The following is a 13,250-nucleotide window of genomic DNA, read 5'->3' as shown; positions in this document are numbered from 1 at the left end:
TCCTCATTGATCCCGTCATTCACCGACTCCCCCTCTAGAAATGACAAGTGATGGATCAAGCGGTATTGCCCCAACTCCTTTTTGGGAACCAGCCCCAGTGGCGATATTACCATATTCGGGAATGAGGTTTGCCTAAAGAGGCCCGCTACCCTGCCCAGCTCCACTTCTTTTGCCACCTTCTGGTCCACCACTTCTGGCATCTCTAAGGCAGACCGCAAGTTGCGCACTTCTGCGCCCTTTTTCCTTTCTGCACATGGGATCTTGAATCCCCACCTAAACCCTTCCCACAACAATTTAGCATGCTCAATGTTGTGGTACACATTTAACCATGGAGTCATAGCCTGAATGTTAACTGGGGTTGGTAACCCATTTTTAATAGATGCCTTACAGAATTTATGCGCTGCAATTCCAGGCATTATGACATGCATTTCATTCCTTTTTGCTCTTGCTTTTGCCCTTGGGACTGGGTCTGCGCATGTTCTCGCTGCCTGAGGAGCTATGTTCCCTATTGCTCCCTCCCCTTGGGTGTTTGAATCTGCAAGATTTGCCAAAAGGGCAACCTTCTTCAGTGTTGACCCTCCAGCATTCTGCTCGCTCCCCCTGATAGCTGGTTCCGTTATTCCAGGAGGAGTGCCCGCGAAAGGACGCCCTTCCCCTCCTGGAAAAACCGCCTCTCCCCGGTGACCTGTTCGCCCCCTTCCTTTGTAAGTACCAGCTTGTCCACCACTCCCCCTACATCCATCTCATCCCAAGCTAATGCTCGCCAAACTTGCATCTTTAAACGAAATGCCCTTTCATACCTAATCCAGCCCCCCCCCTTTTTAAATAAATATCCTGGATGTAGTGGCAGTAAGCTAACATAGATGAGGCATCTTGTGGGTGCCTCTCTATCATTATAGAGGTGTAGATTAGAAAGGCTTTAATCCAGTTGTGGATGGACGCCTCAGTCTTAGGGGTCTCCTTCTCTTTTTTCTCCTTCTCCTTCTCAGATAGCTCTTTTAACCCGTTGCCCATTGGCTCCATATCTATAAATTCCAAAATCTCAATAAATTCCTTCTTCCACACCCTTTCCTTAATTGAGACGGGTATGTGCCAAGATAAAGAATTCACTGTCACCCTTGTTGGAGCAAACCCAGGCATGGTCCTCCCATATGGGGTCATAGCACCCCCTGTACCCCCTTGCCCCGTGGGGTTGACCTGTGGTGCTCCCATACTAGCAACCCCTTGACCCCACCACGGGCTGGCCTGCTGCACCCCGCTTGCTGCTGTGTCAGCCCAGAGCCCACTACCTGGCGAGCCAGTTCTCCCTGCCGGGCTTCCCGTGTTCCCTGCCATGGCTTGCTGACCCACAGAGCCCTGTAATGGTGCGGGGATCCCAACATTGGACCCATAATTTCCAGAGAAGTCATTTGGCCAGTGCACCCCTGTGATAGCCCCCCCGTTAATTAAAGCTCCACCATTTACTTGACCCATGGCTCCTCCCGTTTGAACGGGCGGTACTTCCCTCTGTTGCATGACATTAGCCCCGTGCCCCAAGTGATTAAAAGCGTTCACATTTCCACTCAAGAGTGGCACGTTGCCCCCATTTCCCAATGCTTGCATATACTGCAGAACTATACCTTTCACCACCTCCATGGAAGGTGGTCCAATCTCCCTCACCGCCGCCGGTCTGGCCTCAAGTGTGTTAGTTGTTCCCTGGTTCCTGGGTGCCGGGGTAGGTGCAGGTGCCGGTACGGCTTCAACCTGTTGGGCACGTCCTTTCACCTTGTTGAGGCTTGTTTTCCCTTTCTTGTTGTTCGCTGCCTGTTCTCTGCTAGCTTTGGCTTTTTGCGTCATCACCCTTTTTCTTTTCCCAGTTGTCCCCATTTCTTCTCCCACTACTTCCTCCTCCTCCTGAATGAAGGCTTCTTCATCCTCCTGAAACATAAGCGGCGAACCCTCTCTCTCCGTGACACCTGTGTGGCTTCCTCCTGCTTGGCTGTTCAGGGCCTCCATCCCGCCGGTGCCGTGCTTGGCCATGACCAATTTGGCCATAGCCATGAATGCCTCCATGTCCATACTGTTTTGCTGGTTCCGCTGGCTTGTAGCTTGCGTATGCTCCTTCACCTTTCCCCCACTTTAGTGAGCGCTTTCCAAGAGCGGGCCGGCTCCCTGGCGTGGGAAGCTTATGCGCCACTGCGATACTGCGTCGAGTGTTCGTGAGGGTTTCCGAGCCCCTTGGGCGTACTCCCTCGCTGCCGGGCCCCCCCTCCCTTGACTTAGCGTTCTGGTCAAGCCAGCGCCCGCTCGCTTAGCTTTTAGCTCTTGCCGCTCACCAGCGGGTTCCTTTCAAGTTCGCCTGCCGCCGCTCCCAGACCGTCGTGTTGCTCCGCCGGCTGCCGGTCCTGGCTTCCTGCTCCGCTGGCCTCTCCGCCGAGCAGCGATGATATTGCGCAGCTGGGCTCCGCAGAGACGCTCGATCGAGGGCTCCAGCCCCGCCTTTCAGCTGTGCCTCGCTGATACCCGATCCGCTGGGCTCCGGAACGTTGGGCGGAGACGCTCGATCGTGGGCCCCGGCCCCGCCTTTCAGCTGCGACTCGCCGATACCCGATCAGCTGGGCTCCAAAACGTTGGGCGGAGATGCTCGATCGTGGGCTCCAGCCCCGCCTTTCAGCCGCGACTCGCCGCTCCCCGATCAGCTGGGCTCCAAAATGCTGGGCGATCCTCCGAATCCAACTGCTGAGCGGTCCTCTGCTACCAAGAGCGGCGATCCAAAACGAACAACCCTCCACTGCAGTCCTGTGAAAACCGCACGGGTGTCCCTCGGCTGCAGTTGTTTGTGTGCCCAAAGCGGGAACCCCGCTCTTTATGAAGGGGAAACCCCTCCCCTTTCCTTTGTTGCCCTTCGTAGGCTTTTCCTTGCCTTTGCCGCGCTTTGCCTTTCGCAGGCTTTTGCGGCTCTTGCCGCGCAATACTTTTTGCGGCTTTTGCCATTTTGCTGCCCTGCCCCAGCCACCCCCTCCCCCTCGCAGAAGGGGGAGGGAGGGGCTGGGGACCGAGAAGTACGCAGCCCGGGTTATCGGGGGTGCCTCCTCCATTCCGCCGGGCTCCGTGTCGTCGGACCTGGCAGACCTGATGTGGTTGAGGCAGGATAGCATGTATAGGGGACAGCAGTAGTAGGCGGTTGCTTACCTTCTGTAAGGTGCGGTGTGGGTGATTACCATGATTTGGGTGGGCCGTGCAGGGTGCGGCAGTCTCGGCGGAGACCGGCTGAGACAGAAAGCAGACTTATATGCCGGCCTTCGATGCTGGCTGGCTGCTGGGGGCTACCTTGCCATATCTGCAGGGTGCAGCCGATAGGAGCTCCTGCTCAACCAAGCATACTGGTTGCTGTTTCCATTCTCTAAAGTGGCGGCAGCCATCTTTGACTCCCCAGGTACTTCTTCATGCTGGTGGGAAGTCTGTGTTGCTGGTGGTCAGGGGCTCCAGGTGGGCTGTTCTCCTTCAATCGCCTTCATAATAAAATGGGAAAACGCACATTTTCCCCAATTAACAAACTGTATCAAGAGCAGGGTAGGGCTGTGGCTTTGTATAGAGCAGAAATGTGGGGTCACTGCTACTCAGCAGTGGCGAGTCTGGTGGGTAATGGCTTCCTTAGAGCCTACTTATGCAATCCAAGGGAGCCCCTATGGCACGTCTAAGGTGGGAGTGTACCCTAAAACCTATTTGTGAAGTCATAGCCATGAAGCCACTGATTTTCTGGGCAAGGCTCTGGAGCACGCCTGAAATTGCTAAATATCGTGAAGCGATGACAAATTTTAGAGGCACAGCAGGTTTGAGCTCTGTAACCTGGCTGCAATTTGTCAAGAGCGGCTTAGAGAAATTGGGTATGGGGCTTCTCTGGACAAGCCCGGAGAGTTTATCCCAGAGGGGCAAGGCTGGGCTGAGGATTAAGTGCCACAATGCTATACTTAATGGGATGAAAATGTCATGTGATGCCCTAAGAAGTGGGGCACCCTATATCATGTTGAATCAGGATTATGGCTTCAAACCATACTTTATTCGATAGTTCCTTCTTATGCTCAGTGCTTACATGGGATACACTACTTACCGTAATGGTATTTTCTGATGCTTGTATCTGCTTGGATTCACATGCTATGCATAGGCCAACATCTAGTGGTAGCTTCACAGTATAATCGTTTTTGTTTTCGAAACTCAAAAAGGGATGTTGATAGGGTGTGCCAGTAATACTAACCCTACTGTACCCATGGTGCTTAACGCGTCGAGGTCCCTCAGATTGTTTTGTTTCTGACATGAGGTTGCACGTAGTGTAGCGCAAGTACAGGTGTATTAAATCAAATTTCTAACAGGTGAAGCCCAGAAAACATCCATGCACCTTCTACTCCACAGATGAGGAAGGGTGGATGCATGTGAATCTAAGCAGATACGAGCATCAGAAATATGATTACGGTGAGTAATGTATTGCTTCGGAGGCTTGTGGAATCTGCTTAGATCACATGCTATGCATATATTAGCAAGCAGTAGTGCTGAGTAAAGGTGTGGTTAGAGATCCATGTAGCTGCTTTTCAAATGGCCTCCAGCGGGACATTTGTGATACAGTCCAAGGTAGCTCCTGTACCCCTGGTAGAGAGAGACAATGATGTAAAAGGCAGATTTTTATTTGATAGAGAGTATGAGAGCTGTATGCATCTGACTATCATCTGGAGATGGCGTTTTTGGGAACGTGGTCTTTTTCCCTGTCTGGAGCTATGGAGACAAATAGTTGGTCTGTTTTCCTTAGTGGTCTAGTCTTGTTTACATAGTAAAGGACCACACTCCTTACATCTAGTGTATGGTTTTTTTTCTCAGCTGAGCTTGAGGTATTTTGGAAGAAAGGTGGTAATTCAATGGACTGATTGACATGGAACTTAAAAATGAACTTAGGTGACAACCTAGTGTGCGTCCCTAATACCAATTTGTCTTTGTGGATAAAAAAGTGATGGTTTTGCACTGACAAAGCTTGTAGTTCACAGACTCTTCTCGTGGAGGAGATAGCCACCAGGAAAACCATTTTGTATGTGAGGTTTTTAAGGCTGGACTTATGCATAGGGTCAAAGGGGGGGTCCTATGAGCTTAGCAAGTACTACGTTTAGGTCCCACCCTGGAGGCGAGTTTGAAATGGGAGGGTGGAGTCTTTTTACTCCCTCCATGAATGCCATAATGACAGGGATTTTCCACCAGGACACCTTACTTTGAGAAGTGGTGTACGCGGATAGAGCCGCCAGGTGAACTTTGATTGGGTTAAATACTAGCCCTTAGTCTAGTAAGTGAAGCATGTAATGAAGAATATGTGATGGAGTGCATTCTATGGGTTTTATTTGCTTTGACTGGCACCATATAACAAATTGTTAACATAAAGTAACAAACTGCCTCATCACGCATTTGGTGGTAACCCTTAAATGCAGCGGTAACGCTATTACTGCTGCATTTAAGGGTCTGCCAAATCATTGGCTTGGTGGATTTATCCCCAGCCCTGAGCTGGGGGCAAATCCGCAGTGATTTTGCCGATTTTTGGCACTATTACTGCCTGCGGTAATACCGCCTGCGATAATAGCCCAATAATTCCCCATTGGGCCCAATGGTGTATGGGAAATTGCTGAATGGGCCCAATGGGTAATGGGGACTTACCGTTCTGCCAAACCCGTGATCCGGCGCTAATAGCACCGGGGGTTTGGTGGTAACGCTAATAGGCCCGGCGGTAATACTGCCAGGGTTACCGCCCAACTCGTGATGAGGCCCACATGTCTAGTGTTTGGTTTACGTGCCTCCTTGAGGATGTCCATACACCTTTGAGGTTGATTCAAATGACCAAATTCTATGACTTCAGGAGCCAAGCTACCAAGTTCATAGACTGAGGTTGAGAGTGTAACGTTGTCCCCCCGTGCTGTATAAGCATGTTGAAGGGGCACGGGAGCTTGATGGGAAAGCACATCGCCAGTTTGCGCAGATGTGGAAACCAAGGTTGTCTCGCCCACATAGGAGCAACTAGGATTAGTGTCACTGTTACTTGTGCACCTTGTTTACCACTTTGCTCATCAGAGGAGTTGGCGGAAAATTGTAGGCAAATTTCCCTGACCCGTTCATCCACACGGTGTTCCCCCTTGGAACTGTGTTTTGGGCTGTGATCTGCGTCCATAGACCATGCGCTGTGTGATGAAAGTAATGGGCTCCCCACTCAGTGAGTGATGCATCTGTTGTGACAAACGCTTGCACTGAAGGTTTGTGAAAGGGCTTTCCCTTTAACAGGTTCTCCTTTGTCCGCCAGCACAGTGCTTGTACTAGGGTTGGCAAAACTACCACTAATTCGTCCCATTGACCACTTGCCTGAGACCGCTGTTTCACCAACCACTCTTGCAATGGGCGCATGCACAGTCGTGCATGTGGGACCAGGTAAAATGCATGATTGCGAACAAGCACATTGCTTTGCATATGGTTATTTGACAACCGACTAGATGCTGAGGTATTTGCAGCAGTATGTTTTGCACTCTTTCGTTTGATGGAAAGACTAGACCCTCTTCTGTGTCTACAACAGCTCCTAAGAGCTGTTTGGTATTGCTTGGTATGAGACTTGATTTTTTCTCGTTGATTGAGAAACCCAATTGGAACAGGAGACTGGTTGTTCTCTGGGTATTTTGCTTGCAAATTTGGGGGTTCTCCCCTGTAATCAGACAGTCATCCAGATGAGGGTACACTGGGATAGATTCCCTGTGTAGATTCGCTGCCACTACCACCAGTACCTTGGTGAATAACCTTGGAGCGGAGGCTATGCTAAAGGGTAGCACTTTGAATTGGTAGAGTTGGTTCGCTATTTTGAAGCGCACACATCTTCTGTGCGCTGTGAACATTGAAATATGAAAGTATGCATCTTTCATGTCGAAGGTTGCCATGTAGTCCCCCTGCTACAGTAGTGGGATTACTTCCTGTATAGGTGTCATGGTGAATTTTTGCAGCTTGTCATAGGTGTTTGCAGGGCGCAGGTCTAGGACAGGGCGCATTGTTAAGTCTGTTTTTGGCACAAGGAATTATATTGAATAAATACCCTTGTTTGCCTGGTTTGCCGGGACAAATTCTACGGCATCCTTTAGGAGCAGCAACTTCACCTCTTCTAACAGGATACATTGTTCTTCCTGGGAGGTGTTCCGTTGTCTTGGTGGGTGGTACCCACATGGGTAAAGTGTGATATATGACCTCCTACTGGAGTGGCATGGGAGGGAACCGGTAGCGGGTGGTCATTGCTTAGGGGGTGTTGAGCTACCTCTAGAGGAGGAGGATCTGCTCCTACTTCGAGACCTTCTTTGGCCTCTTTGAAACCCCTCTTGTGAGGATCTCTGTGACAAACCCCAGGATGAGCTTAGGCCACCTTGATTATAATTTGATGCTCGTTGAGAGTTCTGACCTCTAAAACGGCGGGAGTAATAACCCAGTCTTTGTCCAAATGGTTTGTTGATGAGCTGCCTTAATGATCTGAGGGTGGCATATTCGTCTTTTGTGCTTTTAAGAGCATCCTCCAATGGTCTGCCAAACAAAGTGTTGGGTTCAATGGGCATGTTAAGGAGGGTTGCCTTTTTGAGGATGCAGTTGGCTACTTGTTTCCCCTCTGAGATGGTGAGTGACAGCTGTGTTTTGAGGGGCTCTGGGGTTTATTAGGAGGTGCTTTGGAAGAGGCCAGAAGGGTTCCCGCTCTTTTTCCTTGTAGTTGTCACCACTAAAGAGTCAGGTTTTAACTGCCCCCTGATGTATAAGGGATCTGAGGGGGCTGGCCTGAATATTTTCTCAATGCGTGGGTTGACTGCCTGTGTTAAATTGGGTGTGAGCAGAGAGGGTTGGATGCATCTCTGCACCAACTACAGCAGGGGGATATATTGGGTTGCTGATTTATTTTCCCTTAGGATGTCTTCCACAAAGTCTTCATCGAATTGTGTTTCTTGTGCGTCTATCTTGAAGTGCTCTGCAGCCTTTAGGAGCCGGTCATTATATTATAATTGGTTATCCACTGGTGTGTCTGCCACCAGTGGGTCTGTATGATCTGGTGACTGGATGACGTAAATCCATATCATCGTCGTCATCATAATATTGGTCCACATCCACTGTGTCCCCTCGGTCTTCTGGGTCTGTATAAGTGCCAGGGTCCAGGGAGTCTTGCATGGTGTAATAGTAAGCATCCTGCCCTAAATCCTGATGCAAGGTGGAATCCTGCGTGAAGTCTGGGCAGGCTTTTTTGGCGGAAGGCTGGTGCCTGCTGTCCCACTTTGTGGAGTACCCTGAACGTTTTGAAGGACCTCGGGGTGGTCAGAGAAATTAATAAAAGAGGATATCTGTCTTGTGACTTTATCAAATTGTTCTGTTGCCCATTGTGAGGAACTTGGCAAAACAGGGGGGAGTAAGAGTAGGTGTAGAGGGTGTACATGGTGGCTCTGGGGCATGGGTTCTCTTATGGTGCATAGCCCCTGAAAAGTGCCCTATTCCTGGGATGTCGAAGCTTTGAATAAGCTTTAACCAATCCGGAGAGGGGAAAAAGCTAGACTGAGTACTTTGGTTCTTGTAAGAGCTCTCTACTACTCAGGGCATCTTCCTTCTTACTACCCAATGCTTTAAACTGAGAACACCCTAGAGTGTTGATATTATCCCTCATGGGATGGTCTAGTCTAATATTACAGTATGCCATAAAGGCTTGTGGCATTACACTTCACATCCTTGATGACCTCTACAACATCACAGACAAAGGAGACACAGCACTACTCATATTTCTTGACCTCTCTGCAGCCTACGACTCCATCGAACGCACCACTCTAGTCAACATCCTATCCAACAGGATGGAGCCCTGAGGCACAGTCCTCAACTGGTTCAACTCCTTCCTTACTGACAGGAACACTTAGTCTCCATGCCCCCTTTTCTATCCAACCCCACCCAGGTCAAGTATGGGGTCCTGCAAGCCTTCTTTCTGTCTCCACTTCTCTTTATCCTATATGTAGAACACCTTAGACAGACCCTAAGCTAACACAAGATACTCCAGACTCCCAGAAAGCAGGACTTACCGTTCCTGAGCCACTGACAGAGTGCTGGACCACAGAAGCAAGGAAAGTCCACCTCGACAGCCAATAACCACAGTGTTGCTGTTTGCAGTAGTCCAGAGAAGCTGAAACTCCAAAGTGCCACTTGTTGGAAAGATTGCTGGTTGAGAGTGGTGACCGTCCCAGTGCAAAGCAGGAGTCCCCAGAAGTCTTCACTCTTGTCCCCACGACTGAGGCCCAGGAACAGTGAGATCTGCAGAGCTGCTCAGGAACAGAAGTCATCTGCTGCACTTTTCTTCAATACCAAGGTTCTGTAAGGCCTGAGAGTACTTACCTCTTGTTGAATAACTACACTTGTTCTCTGTTGGTGAGACTGGTGGTGGTTGCTCTGTAGAGTTGCTGATAGCTTCTTTACCTCACAAGTCTAACAACTTGTGGCCCATTTGTTTATTCTTTCTACAAAGACTTTTAAAACATTGTGCAAGACTTTGACTTAGCTCTGAGAAGTGCTCAGTTCCACCTAGACATTTGTCCAATTGACTTTGGCTTAGCCTGGCTCCCTGAATGACTCTTCTTCCCTCTGTGAATGTGTTTTCGTATTCCTTCCAGGAAAGGGTTAACTAACTTTGCATTGGGGGGGGGGGCTTTACAAAAGTACTTACTTGATTTAAGAATAATTGTGAGACCTCTTGCTTGTTCTAATAATTCTTTCTCTTTCACCCAACTCTAAAGTGTGTGTTCTGAAGTGCATTTGAGTGTTACTGTGATATTGCTCCCTTCTGAAGAAGGTTCATTCTAACTGACTGATGAATAAATTAATAATTGTTTATTCAAGAAACCTTGTGTATAAGAGTTTATTTGAATACTTGTCACTGTGATTCTCTGTGTAACTCCCCTACTGCTCACATTGCCCCTCTTGAGATAGGCCTGGCTGCTCAACACGCTACCAAAACTGTGTAGTACAAGCTTTTACCAAAGGTAGGGTTTCCTATACCTGTAGTCAGAGTTCTTGTAGTGTTCCCAGAGGGTACTACATCAATCTTTGCCTAACAACTATCAGTTTCTTCTGACTCACCGGCTGTGCAGAACTCGTTGGCATTTCCTTTGCCGCTGGAGTCAATGACGCTACCACCATGGCAACTGCTTCACCCCGCCCTGACAATCAGTGCGGGAGGATTCCACGCATCGCTGACATCCAACACACAACTCAGGGATACATTGGTGGGCTCCCAACATTTGTTGCCCTGTTTAGATCATCATCTTATTTCTGGACTGACAATATCACAAATAAATATGAAGAAAAAAGCATAGGTTGCAAAAAACAACAACAAAAACAACAAAAACCAGTGGGAAGTGGAGGGCCTGCAATCCAGTACTCTCCTAGGTGCAAAGTTGTTTGTCAAAATCAACTGATCCTTGTAAATTAAACCACATGAAGAAGCGGTAAAAAAATATAAAACATCTATTTATTAATTAAGTTTTTAGGTTCTAAAGTCAATTCAATGGTCAAATGGTGATACATATAACAAAATAACAACATAAAGGAAAACAAGCACATTAGGAATTATGTACAACAAGGCAATGTGCATGACATAAAATCTAACACATACTCTAACTTTGGTTCTATGTTGGTGTAGAATCAATGCAACGTTTTCAGTCTATTTCTTCAGACTAATCATACATCGATTCCAGATAAGGATTGCTACTTGTCTAGGCTGATTTGTGATTAAATGAAATGGCAGCTTCCTCATGCGTTCAGCCTTGCTCAAAGTGTGCTCTCATGCTCTGCCTTTTATCCTGGTGGGGAAGGGAAAGGGCAGTAGGGTGTGTGTAGTTATCGGCAATTGCCTAACTCTTCCTGACCCTTGTGTTGGGAAATGTCAGGTAAACAGCTCTGGTGTGAGTCAGTTGTCTTTCATGGTGTGAGAAAGTGTTTGTGTTTGAAAAGGGAGGGGTAGAGCTTCTACATATCCAATGGGGTAGAATGGGGAAAATGTGTTATAAGAAAGAGGATACTGCATCTCACCCTTCAGTGTTCCACTTCAACTCCCTGAATGTCACACTGTCCCCTCATTCTGTCCCTATTTCACAAGCATCTAAGTCAGACAATACTCACACTCTATCTAGGACAGGCAACACTCACAATGCACCAGTTATCCCAGTCAGGTATCCATTCCATGTCACTCACAGTGGACGGGTGTCCCATGAGCGGGTTTACCCCAAGTGCCACATATGCAGACTCAAGGGTTCCCCGTTCCTTCACTGGCGTCTGCCATGGCATCTGCAGGAGGGAGCTCGCAGGCGCCGGCTACAGGATGCTGCGTGCAGAAAGTCAATTCCGCGATCACGTGTCGCGTCTGTGGGTCACATGACGCGTTCATCTGTCTCACTCGCAGATCAGGTGACACAAAAGCCTCCACTATTTAAACGCTGAACTTCCGCACGTCCGCGCTTCACATCTGTTCTTTGGAGGACTCTGTACGGCATTTGGATACCTTGTGTTTCACGGCTCTTGACTCTTGGACTGTTTTCAGATTTGCTTTGCTCATGTCTTTTGGCTCTGTTTGCTGGATCATCTCGAACTCGGAACGCCTTTTGGACTGTCTTGGATTACCCTGAATTGGACTTGGCATTTTTCCTCTTCACTGCATTACGTTATCAAGTACTTTGGATTTTGGTCCTTTCGTTTCATCAAGTTACAGGAGGGCAAGTTGGGTTATAACCCAGCCTACAGTTCTTCTCCCTGCTGTCATCGTGGAAACCAGCTCACGTGCCCCTCCACGGAATTATCAACCATCATAGGATTCTGGGCTTCCTCACCCATCAGCTTAGGTAAGCCCTGCTCTTTATTCTGCTTGTTTGCTTGTACTGTGCTCAGTTGATTGCTAATAAAGGTTTTCCTTTACAGCTGCCTTGGGTTTCAACATTTCCATGGTTCCGGGCTTCAAGATCTACCCACCTGTGGACTCAATGATCACATAGCGAGTAATCTTGTATTCTCTCTCTGTGGTACTTGGGCTGGGAGGTTTCAATACTCTTCATGACAATCAAGCAACCTGACAGACTGTGAAGCCATTCTTTGTTGTGCTGAGTATGCAGGGTGCCACGGATGATCCCATGGCAGCTATGATTCAAGCAATCACAGTACTAAGAGCAGACACGGCTGCAGCCACCACAGCCCTTCACCAGCGCTTGGATGCTATTCAGAGTACCCGTAACCCATTACCTGCAGATGCAGAGTTCGGGGACGCGGCATCACCTGCCCCAGTTCCCCAGACCCTAAGCCCAGCCACTCCTGCTCCCGTGATTCTACCCACTCCTTTCCCATTGGCTGCACCTGAAAGATTCCAGGGGGATCCCACCAAGTACCGCACATTTATAAATCACTTCCTGTGTCGACCTACCTCCTTCCCCGATCCTACTTCTAAGGCTGCCTTTCTGTTATCACATTTATCTGGTACAGCCGCTGCCTGGGCCAACCCACTTCTTGAGAACAATAACCCGGCATTATACGACTTTGACCTCCTGGTGACAGAAATATCACGTGTCTTTGACACCCGCCACAAAGCCCAATCCAGGGATCTAGAACTATTAGACTTACATCAAGGCAGGGGAACACTCATTGAATATATCACAAAATTCAACCAACAGTCAGCTGAGACTTCATGGCCTGAGAGCAAGAGGGCCGTGGTATTCTACAAGGGTCTGAACAACACTATGAAAGATGCATTATCAGTAGTTCCTTCCTTGCCCACAGCGTTCCCCGATTTAATGGATCTGGCTCTCCAGGTCGATGCCAGGCGCTCAGAACGGAAAGCTGAAGCTGGGTTTTCTGGTTCTATCCCTTCTGCAGGATCCTCTCATTCCGAGTCTGCTTCAGAACCTATGCAAGTGGGAGGTCTACGTAGTCCTTTAACTTCCACGGAAAGGGAGCGCAGGATGGTGGACAATGCTTGCTATTATTGTGGGTTGATTGGTCACTTTGTGAAAGAATGTCGACGTCGCCCAAAGGCTAAAGCTCAGGGTTTTCGGGCAGCTCGACCATAGATCCGGGGGTGGGTTTGAGCGCTATAAGTCACTCCCCGGACTAGGTACCTGCGTTTGGCACCATCAGACCCGTGATGGCACATGCATTGTTACAACCCAGTATTGAGGTCTCACATTCAGTAACTGTCATCATCGACTCTGGTGCCACTGGTA

Source organism: Ambystoma mexicanum, chromosome 5q, assembly GCF_040938575.1.
Source record: "Ambystoma mexicanum isolate Mex_15411 chromosome 5q, UKY_AmexF1_1, whole genome shotgun sequence".
Classification (NCBI taxonomy): Eukaryota; Metazoa; Chordata; class Amphibia; order Caudata; family Ambystomatidae; genus Ambystoma; species Ambystoma mexicanum.
Note: the sequence above shows the minus strand (reverse complement) of the source record.